Source organism: Octopus bimaculoides, chromosome 21, assembly GCF_046866305.1.
Source record: "Octopus bimaculoides isolate indiv1 chromosome 21, ASM4686630v1, whole genome shotgun sequence".
NCBI lineage: Eukaryota > Metazoa > Mollusca > Cephalopoda > Octopoda > Octopodidae > Octopus > Octopus bimaculoides.
The window spans coordinates 17,372,062-17,389,882 of record NC_142948.1 but is presented as its reverse complement, the minus strand read 5'-3'; positions in this window follow the sequence as shown (position 1 = coordinate 17,389,882).

Here is a 17,821-nt window from a genome sequence, read left to right as displayed (position 1 = left end):
CATCCTCACCCAACTCCCTTCACCCCTCTCCTTTCCCCCATCCCCGTATCCTACCCCCTAAGCCCTATCTCACACCTCTGCGCAATCCCTCACGACACAGCAGAAACTCCCAAAAGCATATAACGCCTGAACACTGACAATATATTCACACACACACACGCACACACACAACACGCCTAAACACATGAAGCACGCATAGACACAGATAACTTTTTCCCACACACATACACTGTACACATGCACACTCTATGGTTACAGTCGTACACAAACATGAACACGTGCACGCACCACCTGAACGGGCTCACATCAACTACTAAACACAAGCATTTGCACACACGCGCGCACGCCCATACGTCCATCCGCATACTCATACATTTACACGCGTCCATACGCACATGCACATACACGAACACATGCACGCATGAATACACAAAACGCACATCAGTCCACACAATACACGCACTAGGTTACCTGTACACGTACGCAGACGCCCAGGCCAATGCATTTTCACCCAAGCATGATAACCGCACATATACGTATACGCATCCATACGCACACACATATACATGCCAGTACACGAAACGTTTATCACTCCACGTCATGTACACAGTCGATCACTTACACACATCCACATCCACACATGTCCACATAATTTTCAGCTCGCCCACACATACATGCTCACGCACTCGCTCCCATTCAAACATACATACATACTCACAAACCATTCTCACATGGACACACGTGCTTGAATAAATCTGTTTTGCCGGGTCATCGTTATTATCTCTCTTTCATTCAGCCTCTTCCTTCTAGTCATTTCATCGTGTTGAACCGTTAACCGCTACACATTTTTTTTCTCTCCGTTTGTTTTGCATTCTTTCTCCTTTTCCTTTTTAATCCTTTCTGTGGAAGGGCGTAGGCTCGAAACATAAAAGACTTTTCCATTCTTCCCGAGCGTTAGACTAATACACCTGCTTGTTATTACTACACCTGTCGTCGTCTTTTGTTTTCTGTAAATTTGAACTATATATATATAATATATATATATATATATATATATATATATATATATATATATATATATATATATATATATATATATATATATATGTGTGTGTGTGTGTGTGTGTGTGTGTGTGTGTGTGTGTGTATATATATATATGTATGTATATATAAAATATATTATTGAATTAAGTTTGTTAATCTACTAGGCGTAAGTATTCATTATTGCCATAACAACATAACAACTTCTTCCGCAAATACACATGAAGGTGTTTAAAATTTGATAGATTCTCCCATTTTTCAACAGAGTTATTTTACCCACTATTATGTTTATTAATATGATTTTGTTCTATGTGACCATTTATAATGTCAATAGGAAAATTTATAATACTATCGGTATTTTAAAACGTATCCCAGCAATAATGATATTTGATACTACTTTGACGAGTGTTTGTATGATGCTCTTCCATGATAACGAGAACGTATTTTTTTTTATCAAAACGACCAGCAGCAATGGCTACAAGAAGAACTCGTAAAATAACAACAGCAACAGTAACAAAAACTCCAAGTAACAATAGCAGCAACAGCAGTAACAACAACAACGGTGACAGCAACAACAAAAGCAACAGTGGCAGCTTTGATAATAACAAGAATATTGACGAAGACAAAGTAACTGGTAGTGATTTCACGGGTAGGCAATATTTTGCAGGCATGGCGACAAAATCAACACAATAAATCTCGCTCTTCCTCTACGACAAGGAAGCATATCTGGCACGAGCGAAACAGCCTGTAAAGCGAAGGGGAAAGGGGGTGCATGTAACCATTCCTGACGTTGGCTTTAAGGAAAGATGTCTTTAGTTGGAAAGAGCCTTAAAAAATATAAACTGATATAGATCACGTAACCAGGTCAAAGTATTTGAAGAGCGAAGCCCTCACGCTAAAGCAATGACAGGTAGCTAAGTTTGGATGTGACAGATATCGGCGAAACAAGGATTTTGACCAATGTCTGAATATTCTCTTGCAGAGGAAGATGGTGTGGGAAAGAAGTGCAGTGATCCTGTCTATTTGTTGAAAGAATATTGAGAGTTAATGAATTTAATTCCAGCCATAGATAGGATTACTATTTTAGTATTGGCTGTTTATTAGCAGAGAAAGTAGAGCATCGGAAAAAATTCCTGGAACATTTTTGCCAATGTGGCTTTCATGCTTTCGAGATAAACTATATAAAATACCAGAATACATTGGTATCAATATAATCTGCATAGCTCCTATTTTAAATATTGTTGGGTTTTTTTTGTCTAAAATTAGAAACATTTATTATTACTCTTACAGTGTTAGAAGTGTATAATGGTGAGAGGATCAGACAAATTTCATTGACGTAGTGAAGCGCTCAGTGTCTCCCGAAGTCGCATCTCATCCTTTTGAGATCAATAAAATAAAGAGTGAGGGTAGAACAAGAGATAACTATTACTGAATGTTCCCTCTTAAAATGTCTGGAGTGTTTCCTGTGTAAGAAATCAATATTGGTGTTATTATTACACTTTAAATTTCTAATTAAATTTAAGTTTAAAAAAAAGTTACTGAAGTGAGATTTCTGATTCTATCTGAGCAATTACTAGAAAATACTGATTTAAAGGGTGATAAAAAAAAGTACACAAAACAAAGAATGAATGTTGAAAATCTGTGTCCAGTATTTTACAAGAATTTCAATAATTCTCAACATGAAACTGATTGCGACATTATGACCTAAGCACACAGTTGCTCTTCTAATTTCTTTATGCTCATCGTTTCTTTTGTCACTTCTTTCGTTTTATTCTCGCTTCAATTAATTTTGGGAAATGGAAATAATTGGAAATTAAAATGATTATAATTGGTGTTATTTTTTATCCAAGATTTTCAGCTTTAATTTTCTTGTATTAGTTTTTGTTTCCTCGTTTACGTTTCTATTAATTCCATTTTCTCCAGGTTTCATTGAAAAATCCATATATTTTTACGAATCATGTCCACCTTTACAATTTCATTTTAGTCAATGCTTATTACAGGTTCATTCTCCATTATTTAGCATTCTGTAGGTTCCAGTTCCAGTTACTAGTTTTGTATATATTTCCTGTTTTAAATTCAACCCCATCGTATGAGAACTACTTCACATTTTACCGTGTTCCAATGAAACATGATTCATGAATGATAAAATTATGTGAGACTCCTATATCAATGATTGTAAACACAAAGACAACTAAGTTGATACCGAATTATTACTAAGTAATGATATAAAATATGAATAGTTTGCATAAATCTACAAAACTTATTTTAAAGATGTATAGGCAGTACGCAAGTTCTAATATTATACCCAAGATATACAACGAATATTAAGTTTGGCAAAAATTGAGTATAATTTTCACAACATATATGCACTATCAACTAAACATTGGGAGCAGACAAAGTGACATAAAGATTGCATGACTACACAAATTACCCAACAAGGACTGTGAACACACGGTATAATTGATTCATTCAAACAATGATTAAAATCAATCTTTGTTTACATGTTCTTGGGAAACGGTTTGCATTTTAGTCCCACATAACATTCGATTTGCTGATTCCTTCTCTATTGGATAATATTTCAAATTATTGAATGGATCGAGACTTCAATGTACAAATAATTTCCAGCTGCATGTTAGCACAATATGGTTCTTTCCTAGTTTCTTGCACGATAAATTACAGCAGGGGACTTTCCAAGGAATATACCATTAAAGACACGCAAATGTTTATGTGTGCACACACACACACACACACACACACACACACACACACACACACACACATATATATATATATATACACATATGTATATATATACATATATATGTATGCATGTATGTATGCATGTATCTATATGTATATATTCACATGTATATACGCAAATATAAATATAAAGAAACAGGTAGTGAGATGCATACATATATACGAATATTTATAGACATGTATATGTATTTATATATAATCTAATGGATGTGTATATATATATATATATATATATATATATATATATATATATATATATATATATATATATATATACTACAAAATACATACACTATTACTGTTTACTGATAGACAATTAATTTAAACGGAAAAGCAATCATATATATTAAGTAACGTTATTCCACTCACCACGGCCGTGAGATATTACTCGTCATCTTTTGTTTATAAACAACATCTTTTGTTAAACAATTGCCTGACCTTAAAACGTTGGTGTTTTGATTATTTTGTAATTTATTTCATATCCAATTTTGTATTAATAGGTCTTAATTTTGTTCTGATTGATGTCACCGTGAACACTGCACACATGGAGACACATACGTGCGCGCACACACACAAGCGCGTACACACATACCCACACATACACACACACACACACACACAAACACACACATCACACCACATACAAATGACACAAACCCGACGTATTAATGTTTACGTTTATGTAAAATACAAATCAGTGTTTCTCAACTAATTTTACGTATGAACTTTTCCGATCCTATTTTTATCGGGTCGACCCTCATAGCAATTCGATGTTTAAAAAATCCTATTATAGTTTTAGAATTAAATAGTATTAGGAATTATATAAAATAGTATTAGGAATTATATAAAATAGTATTAGGAATTATATAAAATAGTATTAGGAATTATATAAAATATTGTGTTTTGTAGAAATATAGCCAATTTATTGGACATAAGTGTTAACAGCACAGTTATATATGAACCCCTAAGGATTCCGGTTGAGAACCTGTGATATCAATAGAATACTTGAATACTGAACTGAAGGATCATTCGATACTTTTTTAGTAGAGCAACATATTTATTAAATGCATGAAGGGATTTCTGATAGTGCTGTCGAAGATTGGTCTGGCTATTTATTATCAAGCAGTCAAAAGACGTATGGTAAGCCGCAACTTCGAATCTAACGCCAACATTTTCCTTCTTTAAAATCTATCGACGAAAGTCTCTCTCTCTCCCCCCTATCTCTACACAACGCTTACTCAAACACATATACATAGTTATATATATATATATATATATATGTATAATTCAAATAATAAAAAGACAAAAGAGTTTTTTAACACATCTTTAATGATTCATTACAATTGTTTCTGTACCAACTCTACACGCAAAACAATAAATAAAAGTGTGGGATGATAAAGTGGGGGTAGAGAATATGTAAAGGGGTGGAATCAAGAAGAAGGATACGAAGAGGAAGAAAAAGGAGAAGAAAGAGAAGAAGAAAAGGAGGGAAAAGATGCAAAAGAAGACGTAAGTGAGGGAGAAGAAGAGGAAGAAGTAGGCAAAGTAGATTAAAAAGAAGAAAGAGGAGGAGGAAGAAACAAGGAGCTAAACAAAGAGGCGAAAATGAAGGAGAAGAAAAGGAAGAAGTAAATGAAGTAGAAGACGAAGAAGAAGAAGATTAAGAAGAAGAAGAAGAAGAAGAGGACGAAGAAAAAGAAGAAAAAGAAGAAGAAGAAGAAGAAGAAGAAGAAGAAGAAGAAGAAGAAGAAGAAGAAGAAGAAGAAGAAGAAGAGAAAGAAGAAGAAAAAAATAATAATAATAAGAAGAAGAAGAAGGAGAACTAGAAGCTAAATATTTCTCTTTGATCAACGGATGATTGCTTTCCTACCATTCATTTCCGGTTTATTCCACTTCCCGAACAATATATTTTCATAATTTATAATTTTTCATATTTCACTGGGTTCTCTATGATTTTCTAAGTAACTGTTATTTTTTCATCTTACATATTTCCTTTATTCGTTATTTTTTAAAGTTTCAAACGGAGTTTATTATATATTAAACTCTTATCTCGACTTAACCAACGATTTATATATACACCCACACTTATAAAGGTTTAGCAACATACTGCAGAAATATTTACTTTATGCTATTATTTTTTATTTTCGCCGAGCCGACACGCTTAATCTTAGTTTATCTAATTTTTTATTTTGTAAATCCTGTTAAACTGAATACATTATAAAATCAACGTAATCATATTCAACTTCAGTCTCCTATATAGGGTTTTATCTATTTAAGTATTTATTCTCAGGCTACATATTTTATGTATTTAAACAAATCTGGTCTAATTTACATAATTTATAATTCTTCTGACCGCTCTTTAATTAAACTCTAAATTCCTTATTTCTGCTTTAACTCTTTAGGGCACAACCACTCCTATTAGATTTCCCTTTCTTTTTCTTTTTGCATCTCTTTTCCCTTGCCTGCACACTCTAAGGTCATAAAATAGGTCTCCTAGCTGGGAGGCTAGCAAGTAATTATTTTATCGAACGTAGAAGGATAAAATGCAAATTTGACTTCAGTGGAATTTAAACTCAGAGTGTAACGCCGGACGACATGCTTGCTAAGCATCTTGTCCAGCATGGTAACGATTGTTAGCTCACCACAATAATAATGAAAAGAATTCAAAGCCAAAACACTGAACATTGGAAGACTAATTTCATCCCGTAAAGGATACGGGATAACAGTTTCAATATGTAAGCTATTGTTCAACGCACCAATAAAAGTCTGTATTTAAATAGTTCGGTTTGAAATACGACCTTATTTTATCTCGGAAAACATTTGATTGTATGTGTTCATATATGTCGTATATATGCCTATGCCACAATTTATTTCTATACGTAAATAGACTGGCTAGAGGTAATAATTTGAAATGATAAAGAAAAGAATATTGATGTAATTTTTATATATAAACTTGCACTTTAATGATTAGGCTGATAGATACACAAAAGGATGAGAAAAGAAGTTTTAAATATGACTATATGTAATTGCATGTATGTGTATATATTTATACATACATACATACATACGTACGTACATATTTTGGGATCTGATGATACGCCGTAAACCTAAGCGCTTCATGGACGTGAAATCCAGGGTAATCCCATAAATCGGCCTTATCTAACTTTATTTACATAATATACTGCTCTATAACTCAGAGTATGCTTCGTTTTCGGATTTATGTTTTGCGGACGATCCATCTCGCTCCTTGACCAGAGTATTTTACAAAGACTACATGGTTCGTGTTAAATAACTGAATATGGAACGTTTTGACCTCGGCTACTCCTCTAAGAATATACCTACACAATCTAATGAGCTGTACATTCGAATGCTACTTAACAAAATGATGCACGCAACAGGGTGAATGAGACGGAAAACCTTCTACTACGACCTAACTACGCCATTCTCGGAGAGCAACACCTATGGAGTCAAATCTAGGAAACACCCACACAAGATCAATGACATCCAGCCATTCAAAGCGGTCTTACTAGGCATCATTCTCAAGTTAAAATTCTGTAAGTGCTCTTGTTCCTCCCAATGCAAAGCTCCGTGCCGACACTAGATTGCTAACAAAACACGGATAGGTCTCTAATCTCAGATAAGACTAAAAACCTATATATGATAGACATCCTTAATTACGATAGGCTGCTAGAAAACAATATTACACAGAATTATAGGCGCGCTTCCCCACACACATACAGCATCAACAGTGAAGCCAAGCAATTAGTGAACGACTTAGATATATCTGATAGGGAAGAGATCTTAGATAAAAAGAACGCCTCAAACTTTAAATGCCGCCTGATTAATCGGACCAAATTAGAAATCCGTCTAGCGAGCAAGTATATATTGAGAGCCACCAACCTTTCCCTACTGGGTAGCACCAACGAGGTGATTGCATTGTTTAATACCAACAAGGGCGAAAGGTAGAGTGAGGTTCACCCAGTTTGTTATAGTCGATTTTTACCCGTCTACATCAAAAGGGATACTGACCAAGGTGCTTTCCTACGCTAGGGGCTTCACTGACGTTAGCGACAGGGATATAGATGTCATTATGCACGCCTGTAGAAACAATGCTGTCCAAGAAAGATTCGGACTGGGTCAATCAGTCCGACCCCTTGGGCTCTTTTGACATAACTCCTACGACAGCGTTGATATATGTGACCTCATCGGGTTGTATATCCTTGATACCCCTAAGAAGAAGTTCCACTCTATCCTCTTTGGATTCTAAAGAGATGACGTCCTGGCTATCTCTAGAGGAGCAAACAGCACATCCTGGAAAGATCTTAGGAAAGATCTAATTAGCACACTTGTCTCCACGGTACTGAAAATTGCCCTCGACACCAATCTCACCATCGCAGACTTCTTAGACGTCAGGCTGGACTTGGGCTCCGGTACATACAGACCCTACAGCAATCCAAATGAGAGGCTATCGTGCATCAGCACAGCTTCCTGTATTCAGAAACTTGATGAAGGGTGCTAGCAAGAAGATCACGAACCTTTCCTCCAGCCAAGAGATTTTTGATGCAGCAGCCCCCTACTATAACGAGGCTCTAGCTGCTAGCGTATTTAGGGACCGAACCTCCTATATGCCAGGCCCCTAATTGTTATAAGATATCATGCCCGAAATGAGTTCTCCCAACTAATTACATTTTTAGGAGTTAAAACTGAGTTTGACAGCAATCTATTACAGTTCTTATTAAGTTTTCTTCTATTCGACACTGCTATTACGTGTGCGTGGTTTGGGGTATAAGTGTGCGAACATTTACCTGCTCAAGAATTAAACATTTGGTCGTGAATCTGTTGTAGGAGAAGTTTCCCTTTAATGAATTTACACAATATTTTTTGCAGATATTTTCACCTGTTCGGGAAGCAGATGATTATAACATGAAACTATTTCCTTTTTGCGTTTCTTTTTTTCTAATTCTAGATTTACTTAAATGTATCGAAATCAATATAACAAATTATCTTAGCAATTATTTTATAAGAGATTTTCTTTCTGATTTTGTATAGTTTCAAAAATAATTACTTGGTTAAATCAAATCACACAATTTATTTCCTTGGGATTATCAGTGAAATCAAAATTGTTTGCACGTTCACAATTCCAGTAGTAATAACGATAATCCTTAAAAGCGGCGAGCTGGCAGAAACGTCAGCACGCCGGTCGAAATGCTTAACGCTATTTCGTCTGCCTTTACGTTCTGAGTTCAAATTCCACCGAAGACGACTTTGCCTTTCATCCTTTCGTGGTCGATAAATTAAGTACCAGCTGCGTACTGGAATCGATAAAATAGACTGGCCTCCTCCCCCGAAACTTCGGGCCTTGTGCCGAGATTAGAAAAGAATAATATTAATCCTTTTAACTAAAGGCACACGGCCTGAAAAGTCGATTACATCGACCCCAGTGTTTCTCTGGTACTTAATTTATTGACCCTGAAATGATAAAAGGCATAGTCGACTTTGGCGGAATTTGAACTCAGAACGGGAAGACAGACGTAATAGCGCTAAGCATTTCCCCCCCCCCCCCCCCCCCCACGGCATGCTAATGATTCTGCCAGCTTGCCGCCTTAATAATAATAATAATAATAATAATAATAATAATTATAATAATAATGGTGATGATGATGATGATAATTCCCCTGACTACTTTTTAATTAAACTCTAAATTCTTAATTTCTGCTTTAACTCTTGAGGGCACAACCACCCCTATTAGATTTCCCCCTCTTTTTCTTTTTGCATCACTTTCCCCTTGCCAACACACTCTAAGGTCACCAGGATGCAACTAATAATGGTCCTCTTTTACCCTAGTATTTGGTTCTTCATCCTGGTTCAAGCTTTGAAATCTTTTATAATCATTATCTGCATGGTTCACTTACTAGTAATATTTTTCATGCTTTTTCCGTAGTGACACTACCATTTGTTTAAGCTTAATAATATTAGTTACAAATATTTACTTGATTCACATATTAATCTGATGTCAAGTATATAGGCTATTTTATCATTATGACCACTGCTCAAAGGTTGAACTGAATTTTTTTAGTTTCTCTCCAATGTTATATGAATAAACACGATAGATATTTTCATTATAACGTTTTATGGCTTTTGTAGATGTATTTCTTCTATAATTTAAATTAATTCGGTTACGAAATTCGAAAACACTTTTCCTCTTTTGATACATATAACCACGAGGTGCCAAATAGAAAATATAAGCATTTCCGGCATTTGCTTCTTTTCGTTTTCAATCAGGTTTCCAAACTGCTAAAGCTCCTCGAGATACATTTTTGATGTGTACGGAGAAAGCGCTATTACTGAAAGAACTGCACACATATTGTTTCCACGCGTCCAGGAGAGGAAATTAGCTGGAGGTGTAGGACATGGACCGCACCCGCTTTTGATTTTTTTTTTTTTTCACAGAAACTGACCTTTGCGAGATTTGGAATATGCCAAAAATTCGGCATTTCAAAATATAAATTCCACCTCCATGCCCAGTTTTTAAGTAGGCTGCAACCGGAAAGTTCGACAAGCTAGAAACAACAGCCAAACCGAAGATCAACTTTCTAAATACGAATTACCAAAAAAAAAAAAAAAAAATCATTTTGTTGTGGTGTGTGTGTGTGTGTGTGTGTGTGTGTGTGTGTATGTTTCTCTTTTGCTATCAACCTTACAAATACACGCGCAAATTTCATGAAGGCTCAACAATCTTTACAGCTATCCGTGCAGATCATGTTTGCGTGAGAAGAAGGTGAGACTGCCATTTCCGTGCATGATTTTTTTCCAGCTGAAGCAATGGACGCATTTACCAATGCCTACTGTGAAGCAGCTTCTATGTACAATAAAACCAATAATTTATTAGTAGTTGTGTTCCTAGAATACCTAGAAATAGAAGACAAGAACAAAATTGACCAACTTAAATACTGCCAGCAGCAACGTACCCATTCGACTCTCATTGCATCACTCGAATCGAAAATACACAACCTTCAAAAAATCATGATGACCATCATTAACAAGCTAAGTGCAGTCCCTCTAGGTGAGCTCTGGGGGATATATTCCTGGAGAGGGCGGTGAGATCACGAATAACCCACTTCCTCGAAGATAACAATCTACTGAACCCTTGAGAAAAGTGAAAAATGAAGGAATTGGGGGCGGAGGTGGAATGTAAATTTTAAAATGCCAATCTTTTTGCATATTCGAAAACTCCATAGTTGAAAAAGAGAGTTTCTGTAAAAAAAAAAAAAAAGGTGAAAGGGGTTGTGTTCCATGTCCCTTACCTCCGTCGGTAATTCGATCTCAAAGACTCTTTGCATTCCTATTCAGTTCAATGAGGATCGATTGGACGAACTCATTTACAAGAGACAGCACCAATCCACACGGAAATTGACTCAGCAGATGGGATATCCTGGTGATACCATTGTCTGTCACCTTCACTCGATTGGCGAGGTCCAAAAACTCAGTACAAATGTGCCACACGTTCTGAATGAAGCTGAAAACACTAGCGTCCACATATGTCAATGATATGCGTTTTGTGAGACTCGAAAGGGCTAATCTACTACTAAATGCTTAAAAAGAACCACACAATCAAAGCTGAGCTTTACGTTCGGCAAGTACACGGGCACCACAAGGCGATGTAGCTGAAATCACTTGATCGGCAACACGGTGTGTTTTTCAACAGGGCAATACTCGCCCTTCAGGTTGAAAATTCAACCAAAATTCTGTTAAAGATCTCCGAAAGATTCACTGCGTTCAAAATATACTGCTGAATTAGCGATTTCAGATTATCACCTGTTTTGGTCATTCAAAAACAGTCTTCGAGGCATTTCGTTCAACAACGCTGTGGAGCTGCAAACGTGGCTCGATGAATTCTTCAAATCAGGACCCGGTTATTTTTGCTATTAAGACATTGATAAGCACGTGGAACGTGGGCAAGAAATTGTGAACAATGTAGGGGAATATATTCTGGACGGGTTTGTTAAGATTGTTGATGAAAAATAAATGGAATAAAACGAACGAATTTATCTCACAACCAAATAATCTCCTTTATCATTAGGAATGCTTTCATTCGCTGAAAGATTCGAGATCTGAATTTATGCTTTAACTATTCTGTTTATGTAAAGATTAACTTTTTTTATGTATATATTGGTAACTCATATTCATTTAGTTTATAACAACGTAAAACATAGATCAGGAATTTGAGAAAGAGTTGTATTTTCAAGATGAACGATCTTAATATTTTCCAAGCGGAATAGCAAGTTTATAATTTCTAAAGAATTTGGGGAAGCGTGTTTTTTTCCAAGTTTTTTTTCTCCAAATCTAAGGAAGAAGAATTTATTATAGCGGATAGAGAACAATCGCTGTACACACAACCGCCTATGTCTGGAAAGGCTTTTATTGCTTTCTAGAATAAAGAAAATCCACTATATTAATAGCCTGGGGTGAATCACTGGAGCCCATTGTGGTGTTCAAAATTATTACTCATAGAATTGAATTTCTGGCCCAGTATTTACCTGTAATTAGGTTAATATCTTCCTCGTACTTAATATCTATTTCATTATATGTTAAATTAGAAATTTACGAGCAAATATATCTTAATTAAAACTCCAAGAGATATAATAAAGAAATAGTAATTACTAACATCAAACTTGCTTGAAGGGATTTTTCGTCTTAATTGGTAAATTAACAAATCAGTAAATTACTTCCCAGAGTTATTCCACAGAGTGTGATTAATTTATCATTTTTAGTAAAATGTTGTCTGATTTACTAATTCTACCTAAATCTGACATTGAACGGCTAAGCAATTTAATACATGGATTTTCTATTAAGCATGACTTGGGCGTGTGTTTCTTACGTTCAAAGTGACGGCTTTTAGGTTTAAAAGGTTTTATTCAATAAAGAATATTATCTAATTCATTACCCTTGTTTTGTGTTTTCCAGATCATATTGCCTACCTTTTTTTATGTTTTGTATTTAATTCCTATGTATAAAGTCTTCATACTCGTTCTAGCCTATACTGTACAGATTTCTCGTTTATTTGAGTGTATGCGCAACTGAAGTGAGTGTTTGAGTTGAGAGACTTTTCAAGAACTTTTGGAAGTCGTTGTTGGAGTTGTTAAATCAAAGCTGTTTCTAGATTCAAGAGGTACTTTTCAGAATGTTCTAGAAGCGAGTTATGTAGTTTAATTGTGTCATATACATACCTTGAAGTTTCTCTATGTATTGCGTGGTTATTAGTTTGTTAGATATTGAGACTACGTCTTTTATGCAGGCTTAGAAATGTGGGTTTTGTTAGTAGGTGAGGAATTATAAAAGCATGACAATCATGCACAGAAGTACCCAGGTAACGAATGAATTTTCCGAATCAGCCGACATGGTCATGGGCATCTACATAGAATATTTTATAGGCAATTAGATTAGGGTAGCGTAGATTATAGATGGGTAATCTCGGATCTTTTTTAAAACGGGGGCGACATTTTTCATTAATGTTTTACGTAGTGTTTTTGGTACCGAAAGACTTTCAAACTTCGTATACTTATCTATTTTGTGTTATAGAACAGAAAAATATTTTTGTATTCGAATTTATTTCATGTAAAAAATTGTCTTATTTCGATAATTTCAACCAATCACTGACAAGTATTCAGTTCTTTACATTTACTCCTTTGGCTGATTAAGCCATAGCTTCGTTTTATTTGCTTTTTCATTTTAAATTTGCTTTTTTCATTTTCTTTTTTTTTCTTCGTTTTATTTGCTTTTTTCTTTTTAAATTTGCTGTTTTACCCTAACCCTAACCCTATCACCGATAGAATTGTTTCAGAATCGTTTATGTAGTCGGCACTTAATGTATATCGGCTGAATGGACGTCAGTGATTGGTTGAAATTACAGAAATACGACAACTTTAACATGGAATAACTTAGGGATTTCTTTTTTTTTAAAGAAGACTAAGAGAAAAAGATGTTTTATATGACACATTCTACCAGTGTTCCAAGTTTCAAAGTGTTTCGTTAATGAAAAATGTGGCTCCCGTTTTAAAAAAGATCCGTAATCTCTACCGCAGAATAAACAACACGAAGGCCATCAAATAAGAAGACGTTACTCATGAGAAATACTCACAATGGCTGTAAGAGAAAAGTGTTGACTAACAACAGACACATCAATAGCACAAAAATATTGACTAGAAGGCAAAGAGAAAAAGAGCCGAAACAGACGCCCAAAGCCAAAGTCTTAACACCAAGTCATACCAACATCGCAACATCAAAGTAGTACTAATGTTACAGCAATCAAAAAATTAACAACAACGATTATGACAACAACAACATCAACATCAATAATAATCCTTTCTAAGGCACGAGGCCTGACATCAGGAGGAGGAGTTAAGTCGATTACATCAACTCCAGTGTTTCATTGGTACTTAATTTATTAACCCCAAACGGATGAAAGGCAAAGTCGAACTTGGCGGAATTTGAACTCAAGACGTAAAGACGAAATGCTGGTAAACATTTTGCCCGGCACGGTAGCGATTCTGCCAGCTCGCTGCCTTAACAACAACAATAACAACAACAATGACGACGATAATAATAATAATAATAATAATAATAATAATAATAATAATAATAATAATAATAATAATAATAATAATAATAATTTCATGTGGAAAACTTTTGGCCACTGTTCTCGTGATGAGAGCTATATTTCAAGGAGACAGCCTATCATCATCACTGTTTGTAATTTGTATGACACCCCGCACACAGATGCTATGGAAAGTGACATCGGGGTACACTTTGAAAAGTACGAGCTTGTGGAAATAGACAGGAAAACTAGAAATGTGAGGGCACTTAACAGACTGTGTGTGCCTAGAAACAGGGATGGAAGAAGTCTCATAGGATGCAAGATCTGGATTGTCAACGAGAAGAACACTCTGAGATGGTATATCAAAAAGCGGAGTGAATCCTTGCTTTGCCACCAAGAGAATTAACAATATAATGCCGACCGGAAATGTGATGCACCCACAAACATTTAAGAATCAAGATGAAGAAGAAAGAGTAAACAACTGGAAAATGAAACCACTGGATGGATAATACCTCAGAGAAATCGAAGGAAAAGACAAGATTAACACTCGGTGATGGCTAAGGAAGAGTGATCTGAAAATATGCACTGAAGCATTGATATGCAGCGCTCAGGAACACGCTCTTGAAACTAATTACACCAAGTTCCAAATAGATCAGAATAGCAAATCAACCCTTTGTAGGATGTGTGGCAGTAGAAAAGAAACAATCTCACATATCATGAGTGAGTGTAGCAGGCTGGCCTAAAATCATTACAAAAGGAGGCACGATAACGTGGTTAAGTTCGTCCACTGAGGGGCTATGTGAAAAGTACGGCCTGAAGAGAGTACGGAAATGGTACGAATATGAACCAGAAGAAGTCACTGAAAATAAGTAACATAAGATACCGTGGGATTCTACAATCCAATGGGACTCCCTAATCAAGACTCGGAGATCAGATATTGTGGTAGATAAAGGATAAAAAGGAAACTAAGATCATAGATATTGAAATACCTAGAGATGCACGCATAAATGACAAAGAACTAGAAAAGATGGAAAAGTACAGACTACTAAAAAACGAAATTGTAAGAATGTAGACTATGAGGAATGTGTCTGCTATTCTAGTAGTTTCAGGGACACTCGAAGCACTAACAACCAAGTTCGAGAAATATGACAAAGAAATTGGAATTGAAATGAGAGCAAACCAAGCCCCCCAAACTGCTCTGCTGGGAACAGCTAAAATTTTGAGATAGGTAATTGGATGTTGAATGTCTCCCTCTTAATTAACAACTAAATATCAAAGCTTATAACGTGCGGAAAAAGACCTTGTGAGACCTCTGACAGCGGGCTGAAATATGCACTTACAGAATCTACCCAGAACAAACAAAACCGAAAGTTCTGAGAAGTAAAACAATAACGATAATAATAACCCTTTCTACAAGGCCAGAAATCTGGTGGGAGAGATTCAGTCGATTAGATCCCACTGCTCAGCTGGTACTTATTTTATCGTTCTCGAAAGGATGAAAGGCAAAGTCGAGCTCCGCGGTATTTGAAATCACAACGTAGCGGCAGACGAAATGCCGCTAAGAATTTCGCCCGGCGTGCTAACGATTCTGCCAGCTTCCTACCTTCTCTCTCTCTCTCTCTCTCTCTCCCTCTCTCTTCCTATCTGACTGGAATTGTTTTAGTTGTCTTCAAAAGTGAAAATGACATCCAATATTTGTTACGTGTAAGTATCTACTGATGTAAGTATCTAATGTCTCTCTCACTCTCTCTTTCTCCTTCACTTCCTTTGTGTCCCTCTTCTATCCCACTTTTGATTTAACAATGTGTAAATGTATCTATGTATCTACTTCTCTTGCGAGGAACGCCGTCACCACTCACTGTCTCTTTCACTCTCTCTCTCTCTCCCTCTCTCTCTCTCTCTCTGTTACTCCGTCTCTGTCTTCCTCTCTCTCGCTTTGCCACTTCTTTGAAGTGTGACACATACCACAGGTACGTACAAAAAACAAAAAGTTAGCGTATTAATATTATTGATAATAATAATGATAATAATAGTAATAATAATAATAATAATAATAATAATAATAATAATAATAATAATAATAATAATAATAATTGTAGTAAGAAGAGGAAAAGGAAGGAAAATAGCAAGAAGAAGAGGAAAAATATAGGAGAAAAAAACAAGGAAAATGAGAATGAAAAGAAAAGCTTATCACAACTGACCTGTCATGTACCAACTCCGCTTTACAGTGTTCTAAATAATAATCATTCTGGGTGCAAATCATGGAATGGCAAACTCAAACATTGATTGCCTCAAGAAGACTGTTAAGAACGAACTGCAGCTGAATCGTTTTCCCTTCAGGAATGACACCATTACTCGGCAAAGAATCGACATTCAGGAGTATTAAGTAAAGCTGTGGACATAAATCTTGATTATTAATCTGTGGTAAAGGAGTCAGATCAGAACGTACCGATAAAAGATGGATGGCGTCTCATGATGGTGAGTTTGAGGCTGACTAGACATCTTCTTAGAGAGAACTTTCTGGGATTTGTTTCACAATTACTTACATAGGTGTATTGCTATACAGCAGACATAAATTTGGATTTCTCATTCGAAATCAAATTCTGTCATAAAAAGAAAGTGTCCAGAATTTTATTGCATCCACAGTAATGCTCATTTAAATTGATTCTAGCTCTTCCGATTTATTCTGTTTTATGAGTAAAGTAGATGTTTCATTAATGATGTGCTCTCAAATATACAAATAAACAAATTGGTCCTTCCATTCTCTACTAATACGTTAGTTTAGTTTACAGCTACTTTAAGACGCAGCTGATCCATGATATTTTTGAGGAAAGAAAGCCAAGAACGTCTTCTCTGAAGAACATAAATCAAACTTTGAAACGCCGCGTCAAGGCACTCATTTTCATATTCCCATACTTTTCCCACATCGCTGAAATAGTAGGCATGCATCGGCATACGGATTACACTAACAATTAGGTTCTGAAATGTTTACTTTTATTTCTTTTTCGTATCATGTAGCCTGTATTGTACAATGCGCACACAGACATACATATACATACATACAAACATACATACATACATGCATACATGCATACATACATACATACATGCATGCATACATACATGCATCTATATATACAGTGGTATCAAGCGCAGTACGAAGATATAGTGGGGGCAGGAAGTCCCCTTGGAAGATGCCCCTCCTGATTTCTACTGTCCCTAAACTTCTTCTGTATGCTGTCAGGTCCGTCCTCCATTCCGCCATACTTTTTCCAAGCAATCGCTCAACATTCGATGCAGTACCAAATAGGTTCATATATTCCATTATCCAAGAGTGTGGGATCTTATCGTATGCCTTACGATAGTCGATCCATGACATGGCTAAGTTACTTTGCAGTCTCTAAGTACAGTTTCGTCTATCAGGAG